The sequence below is a fragment of the Somniosus microcephalus genome, chromosome 3, assembly GCF_052327205.1.
Source record: "Somniosus microcephalus isolate GS21.2 chromosome 3, FLI_Smic_1.0, whole genome shotgun sequence".
Lineage (NCBI taxonomy): Eukaryota > Metazoa > Chordata > Chondrichthyes > Squaliformes > Somniosidae > Somniosus > Somniosus microcephalus.
This window is the reverse complement of record NC_140989.1, coordinates 236,950,978-236,958,800: the sequence shown is the minus strand read 5'-3', so window position 1 is coordinate 236,958,800 and position 7,823 is coordinate 236,950,978. Positions and strand designations below refer to the sequence as shown.

Below are 7,823 nucleotides of genomic sequence, written 5' to 3'. Positions count from 1 at the left end.
TTCAGACAGAACCTCCTGACAGAATATATGAGTAACTAACCTTGTCTGGAGACATTTCTGTCCTGCTGACCTTTTGATTGTCCTTGTGCAAACTCTTAATGTGTTTAAAATGATACAATACCATTACACGTGATTTATGGCATGCTTGCTTGTTTCAGTGTATAAATATGCTGCATTCGCTGATGTCCTTTAGAGATGTTGGCCTAGCCTTTGTCCAGGCAGCTCTCCTTCTGCAAGTAAAAATTAAACTAACAATCTGACGGTACTGCTTGTGTTTTAGAGTCTTACTCAGAGTCGAGATTTCGACACTCCACTTCAACTTTTGCAGGCAGATGAACGCGGGACAGCTCCTTGTGCAATATGACTATCCTATTGCCTGATCGGCTAATACACAGCTCCTCACTCAGGCTCTCATGTGACCTGTGTTGCCTGTATATACTATTGCAAGGGTGCATTCGCCTTAAATTCTGCCCCACTCTCCTTTTCTTCATCCTGTGCTCCTTCTCCTCGTCCATGATATTGGCATCCAAGGGTATGCCCATAAGGAATTCTAAGCCTGCTCCTGAGAAGCCCTGACCAGGAGAGAAAAATCGCCCAGTGATTGCATCCTCTCAAACGCAGTGAGAAGCAAGTCCAGTTCTGTGGGGTTTTTTTTTTAAATTTGTTTGAGATGTGGGCGTCGCAGGCAAGGCCAGCATTTATTGTCTATCCCTAATTGCCCTCGAAAAGGTGGCAGTGAGCTGCCTTCTTGAACCGCTGCAGTCCTTGTGGTGAATGTACACCAACAGTGCTGTTCGGGAGGGAGTTCCAGGATTTTGACCCTGCAACGGTGATCTATTTCCAAGTCAGGGTGGTGTGTAACTTAGCAGGGAACTTGCAGGTGATGGTGTTCCCATGCACCTGCTGCCCTTGTCTTTCTAGGTGGTAGAGGTTGCTGGTTTAGGAGGTGCTGTCGAAGAAGCCTTGACGAGTTGCTGCAGTGCATCTTGTAGATGGTACAGACTGCAGCCACGGTACACCAGTGATGCATGGAATGAATGTTTAAGGTGGTGGATGGAGTGACAATCAAGCAGGTTGCTTTGTCCTGGATGGTGTTGAACTTCTTGGGTGTTGTTGGAGCTACACTCATCCAGGCAATGGAGAGTATTATATCACAGTCCTGACTTGTGCCTTGTAGATGGTGGAAAGGCTTTGGGGTGTTAGGAGACGAGACACTCGCCACAGAATACCCATCCTCTGACCTGCTCTTGTAGCCACAGTATTTATGTGGTTGGTCCAGTTAAGTTTCTGGTCAATGATTACCCCCAGGATGTTGAAGGTGGGGGATTTAGTGATGGTAATGCAGTTGAATGTCAAGGGGCGGTGGTTAGACTCTCACTTGTTGGAGATAGCCATTGCCTGGCACTTGTGTGGTGCAAATGCTACCTGCTACTTAACAGCCCGAGTCTGACTGTCATCCAGGTCTTGCTGTAGGCAGAACAGCAACTAAAAATAATGCTGCAAAAAGTGATCTTCTGCTGCAACAATTGCTATTGAAACTCGCCACACACTTCAGCTCGGAAACCCTCCTAGCCACCTTTCTCACCTGATGCTGGCACCTGCTGCACCCTATAATTCTCGGTCTAACTTATCCTGAATGGATTGCAAGTGTAAAATCAGGAGACCAGCGCTGAACTATTAAAAGGGCAATAGAGTAAGCAATAAAGTTTTGAAATTATTGGATGCTACAGAGGAGAAAAGTTCATCCTCAAAAATGACACGATTCAAAAATAAAATAAAAAGATGGAGACAAACAGAATGACTGAAAAAATGGATTGCAGGCAATCAATATTGCAGATGAGTGTCAGTGTGTCCTTTCACTCTTCAGATCCTAGTGATTGATGTGACCATGAGTTACAAATATCATAGCAATTTTCCTAACTTCTGTAATACACTTGCCAATAACATTTAGCACAATCTTGCAAATCTGATGTTTCATGTTCCTCGGCCATAATTAGCTGCTGTGAATGGAATATGTAAATTATCAGTTTTCTGTCTTCTAGAAAAGTCTTATAAAATATCTCCAGTTCATGAAGAGTCTAAAGTCAATGAGTTAAAATAATCTTTTTATATTGCTACATCCAAGCTGTATTTACAGTACAACTACAGTGTTAGTCAAACCAGATCTCAGAACATAAGAACTAGGAGCAGGAGTAGGCCATACGGCCCCTCCAGCCTGCTCCACCATTCAATAAGATCATGGCTAATCATCGGCCTCAAATCCACTTTCCTGCCCTACCCCCATATCCCTTGATTCCTTTAATGCCCAAAAATTTACCGATCTCATCGTGAATATACTGAGCGACTGAGGATCCACTGAATGTACAGATCAGCCATGATCTAACTGAATGGCAGAACAGGCTCGAGGGCAGAGTGGCCTATTCTTGTTCCTAATTTACACTACAACTACTTTGTCTCATTGTAAAGTGAAACCACTTTGCACTGACACTACAGTTATCGTGTAAATGCAGCCCCAGATCTATGGAATAATTGCAAGACACTGCAGAGGGGTTGCTATTATAAAGCACAATGGAGGGGAAATCATTCCCCATATTTTAATTTCATACCTATATTGCACAGGGATGCACTAGAGCAGGAATTGAAGGTAAGTACAAGATGAATAATAAAAGGAACATTAGTTTTATTCACCAAGAAGGAGATGGAACATCAATGACAAAAAATAACTGTGCAATGAGGGGACATCCTAGAGGCATTAATTTGTGAAAATTGTGGTGGATAAAAGGTTTTGGATAATAGAGGTATCATGGTCCTCATTTGGAAGAGGATACGATTCCTATAATAAATGGACACATTGACAAAGGACAACATACTGTAGCCCAGAAGACAAAGGGTGCAACCAGATGTGGCGACAATGCTGGGCAAAGTTGACAGAGCAGAGTGGCCGAATAGTTCATCCGCTGCGCCACATGTTGAGAAAGCAACAGGGCTCCTGTTTGACGCTGTGGAGCCCAGCTAATCCCCCCAAGACCAGTGAAGACAATCGACAGAAACCGTCGGTTCGCCAATCAGCTCCATGGCCCACTTCGCCCAGACTGTGATCTTCTGCAGGATCCTTTGAGCTCTGGCTGCTCTTTTTTTAAAAAAAAAAAAAGGCCTTTGGAAATTCTGCAAACTATAAATGGTTTCAGAAATAAATTCAAAAAGCATCACCCAGTTTAAGGAACCCACTTGTCTAATCGACCATTAGGATTTCAACAAAGTGCAGCATGTTTTTTCATCCATTGAAATCAGTGGGATGGCAGAGGAAAAGTTCATCCTCGTAACTACAATGTACTGACAATGGAGCTGCTTCCACATGTACAGAGTCAGCTATTTTAATAACGTGTAGCCACGCTGGTGTCTGACATTTCCAGACAATGGAACAGAGGTGTACACAGTTTACCCAAGAATACCAGCTCTCAAAAGGTAGGACACAGGAACCCCTTTGAAGTGGGCCATTCGCAACTCGAGTGCGAGTCATGGCACGATGGCGGATCAATCCGTTTCTGAATGCCGTGTCCTGTAAAGAACAAAAAGAGGTAAACAGCGCAAATCCCAAAACTTGCAACAGCTGCAAACCATCATGAAGTGCCCTTTCAGAGCGTCATAGCTATAATATGGAGCATTCATTGGATTGTTGCGCTGGAAAAGACCAATTGGATTGTTTCACGATGAGCAATCATTTACTGTTGGGGTTTAAACATTACCTCATTTTGAAAGATTAATCCTAAATTTAAAAAAGAAATTAAAAGTAATGCCATAAGACAACTAGCAGTAATGAACGCTCGCGGATGATGACCTGTTGGTGTATTGATGCAATTAATGAAAAACGGCAGATGAACTGATATTAATGGAATTGGCTCCTGTGAAATTTGGCTAAATTGGTGTTTTAAGCATTGTGTTAAACTCATACATGGCTATGCAGAGTAGCAGTAATGCCACTGAATGCGGTTTTCCACCGGGCAATTATTAAGCAGTAAGATCAACCACAGTTCAAATGCAAAATCCTTTACTTGTTATTTTTTTTAAGTCCAGCAGAACTGATCGGTTTAAGCCAATGTTTTAGACTTGAAAAGCCCTAAGTTCTGACTGCACTCACGGTAAAGGTAGGGGAGAGTTGAACTTGGCTAAGGTTCCGATTGATTGCCATCGAGAGATCCCTGCAGCGAAGTGTGTTGAGTAGGATAGGGTTGGGCTCAGCTGTAATGGTCGAGTTGCCATTTGAGGCACGCCGTTTACGTTCAGAGGAAGAACGGGCCTCATGGGGTGATGTACGGAGAGCTATCGGGAGGGATGGGGAGAATATTGGAGGAAAGCAGGCATATAATTGTGCAAGTGCTTTTATAATAACGTGGAAACATCTCTGTGGGCTCGCACAGCGGTGCATTTACATCAGGAGCAAGTCAGACAGGGCAGTGAATGTCTAATTTCTGGGCAGGCTTGCAGTGTTGGTTGACTATCACTGCATTACATTGCAGAATAAAGACGGGTATAATAATTACCAGCATTTGGCAGCGTCGACTCCGCTTCAGTCACACTGAAGATAGAAGCTATAGAATAATAATCCTGGCTGATATTTGCCACATAAAATGTAGTGCCAGAGTGCAACTGAGACTGCTGCGAATCACAGCACCTGGAATCCTGCAATAGCCAATAGTTTGCAGTCAAAAAGAGAAAATGAGCGACACAGTTGTTATTCGATGATGGCATAGCGCGAAAACAGAATCAGCGAGAGCGCGCTGCACTTTAGAAGGAGAACATCGTCCAATTTCTCGGATGGAGATGTGTTCCATTTTTGGAATTTCATTACGGTGCCAGCAGAGCAAGAACATCAGATTTAATAATGGACAGGGGCCTTGAGTGTTTCCATGGTAATAGTATTACAGTGAGAGTCGTTGTTCTTTTTCGGTTAGCTCACCGCCCCTCCATCTATTCGACAAATAACATTGCCGAGTAGCAGCGCTGGAGTGTATCTGAACTGGTCATTATGCGAGTGTCCCTGGTATACTTTGCAGCTCCGACTGCTGTGCTCGGTGGCCCAGATTTCCCACATCTGCCGATTTGGTGCTCACCACTGGCACGGCACGGCTCCCGACCGCCACAAAGATGTACACCCATCCCCCCCAACCGGGGAGTCATTCGCATATTGTTGTTAGGGCCCTCCTAGTTTCCATGGAATTTAACAGGGGCAGGCCTCGGGGACTAGCTATGCCAACAGTCTCTGATCCGACGCTGGTAAGTTCTTGCCCAGGATTTCTGCGCAAATTTACGGGGCTGGTTTAGTTAAACTTGGCTTGTAGTCCCTTGAGTCTCAAAGACTGATCTGATCGTGGTGTGTAAACTGTTAAAAGGATATGATTGGGGAGAAACTCTGACGGAGGAATCAAGAACAAGGGGGCATAATCTTAAAATTAGAGCTAGGCTGTTAGGAGATCGGGAAGCTTTTCCACCCACCCACAGTGGAAATCTGTAATTCTCTCTCGAAAGTCTGTGGTTGCTTGGACAAATGACATTTTCAAGACAGATTTTTGTTAGGTAAGGGTATCAAGGGATATGGAGCAAAGGTGACTAAATGGAGTTAAGGTACAGATCAACCATGATCTAGCTGAATTGGGGGAACTGACTCAAGGGGCCGAATGGCCTACTCCTGTTCCAATAGAAATATAAATTAAACTCCCCTCCCTTTCCCCTATGCTGCTACAGCGACACTGGATACCGTGACGTCCCTGACACCCAGCATCACTTTGGTGCAAGTGATACAATAGGCCTTTGGCCCGACTGTATACTGCCAAACACTGGCTGTGGGCTATTGAAGGCATGTAGAAAAAGGCCTTGGACAAAGGGTCTCACCACACCTGTACCCCAGTTATGCTGAAATATTGAAGAACCGGCAAAATAAAACCAAACCCCGAAGGTCAGAAGAAAATAAAACTCGTACTTACTAAGCATCTTATCTTGTCATTGAAACGTTTAAAAATGTTTCACAATGAATTCCAATGACTGTTCTGTGGACAAACATGCCGCACCAAGAACAACCTTGCTAGCTAAACACCAGACACAAAGATGGAGCACGCGGTGTCCGCCGGCGCGCTCGAGCACTTCCGTGACCGGTGGGGTGGGCGTCACCGGGACTGGAGTGCATAATTGGATTGAACAACCAAATTTTAATTTGATTTGTTAAGGTTTATTTAAAGATTTTTTAGAGGTTTAGTTACAGTTTATTTGTTCAATTTATTTGGTCTTACCAAAAAGAGGAGACACAATTAGTCCGCTCCCTAATTCTAGTGCAGTCGGCATTCAAATAGCTTGGAGCAGCGATAACCACAAGCCTTTCAGTGCTGTGTCATTCATAGTCCTGAGGCCCGCTTTAGGGCAGATGGTTGGCGGCTGGAGTTAGAAACTTACTCGCCACTCGAGAATTGAGGCCGGGGGTATTTCAGGGTGGGGAGCGGCGAAAACAATTGTTCAGCTGCCCGCTGACAGGTGCCAGGAGCCTGAGCCGCCCCGCGACCAGGAAGGGTGGTGGGAGAGGGCGAGTCTGTGGCAGGGGAAAGTCTAATCTTCCCTTGTGGGGTCTGGAGAAGAACTGCTGGCTTCAATTTTTTTAAAAAAGTCAAAACTTGATCTGTCCTGGTGGGAAAGCCACTACGGCTTCCTGCTCAGGCCGTTGAGTTAACATCTGACCTACATTGCTCCCTGGCCCCCAGTGCCTCGAATTTAAAGTTCTCATCCTCGTATTTAAAACTCTGTGGCCTCGCCCCATCCTATTTCCATAACCTCAGCCAGCTCTCCAACCCGCCCCACCCCCCAAACTCTCCATTCCTTTGAACCTGGCCTCTTGTGCATCGCCCCTCCCTTCATCCCAGGTCCCAAAAGTGAACAGAAAGGCCTGGAAATTGGATTGTGGAGCGCCTGTTTTGCAGGTGTGAAACGAGCACCTAAGGAACCAACATCTCGGGTGGTGTGCACCCGTCACATTCCGCACTGGAAGTACGCCGCCCGCTGTTAGAATATTTTAAAGTAGTTTAAATGGTCAAAGTATCCTAGCATACTTTATTTTAGCCCGAGAGCGAATGTGGAGGAAAAGGGAAATTTATGAACAAAGACAGTTTGGAAACTTAAAGGAAAGAGAATGATAACGCCCAGGTCAAGAGGTGACCGATACCGAGATAAAGAGGCAGTTGCTCTTTAGGGGCATGTGAGGCATGCATGGCACCAGTATCACGCCCTGAATCAGACGTGATCCAATTGCTAGGCCTGAGTGTCTAACTCACTGCACCAGCCCGTTAAACTGCGAGGGAGTTCCTACATTACGATGCTCCGTTGACGCTGCTTAAAACCAACCTGTTTGACCACGCTTTTTGGCACCTGTCCTGATAGCCCCTTCTATGCTTTGTATTAAATTATATTTGACAACACCTCTGAAGGGTGTTTAACTACAGGTGCTATATCAATGCAAGTTGTTGCTGTGTTGAATTTACACTGTTCCATTAGTTGTCTGAGCATTTGTAAGACATTTCTTGTGTTGCGATTGGCTTTTTCTTTCCCCATTAATGCTCGGGAACAATATGGATAAGGAACAGCTGAAAGAAAGGCAACTCAATAAAATTGGATTCACATTATCAGTTAAATACAACATCAATAAAGAAAAGGTAACACGAGGATATGATCAACCTTTCAGTCTGTCTGTAAGCAACGGAGTCACCAGAATCTCATTAAAACATATACAATTCTTACAGGGTAGATGCTGGGAGGATGTTTCCCTGCCTGGAGAGTCTAGAACT

General features: G+C 44.8%; 1 long non-coding RNA gene across 1 annotated transcript; it reads right to left on the bottom strand.

The window, feature by feature from the left end:
- Positions 1-2,087: 2,087 nt before the first annotated feature.
- LOC147121766 (uncharacterized) lies at positions 2,088-6,137 on the bottom strand. Its single transcript, XR_015075409.1, has 3 exons — positions 5,982-6,137; positions 4,542-4,680; positions 2,088-3,559 (listed from the first exon to the last, which is right to left on the bottom strand). It is a non-coding gene; the product is annotated as an uncharacterized LOC147121766 (long non-coding RNA).
- Between the last annotated feature and the right edge of the window lie 1,686 nt (positions 6,138-7,823).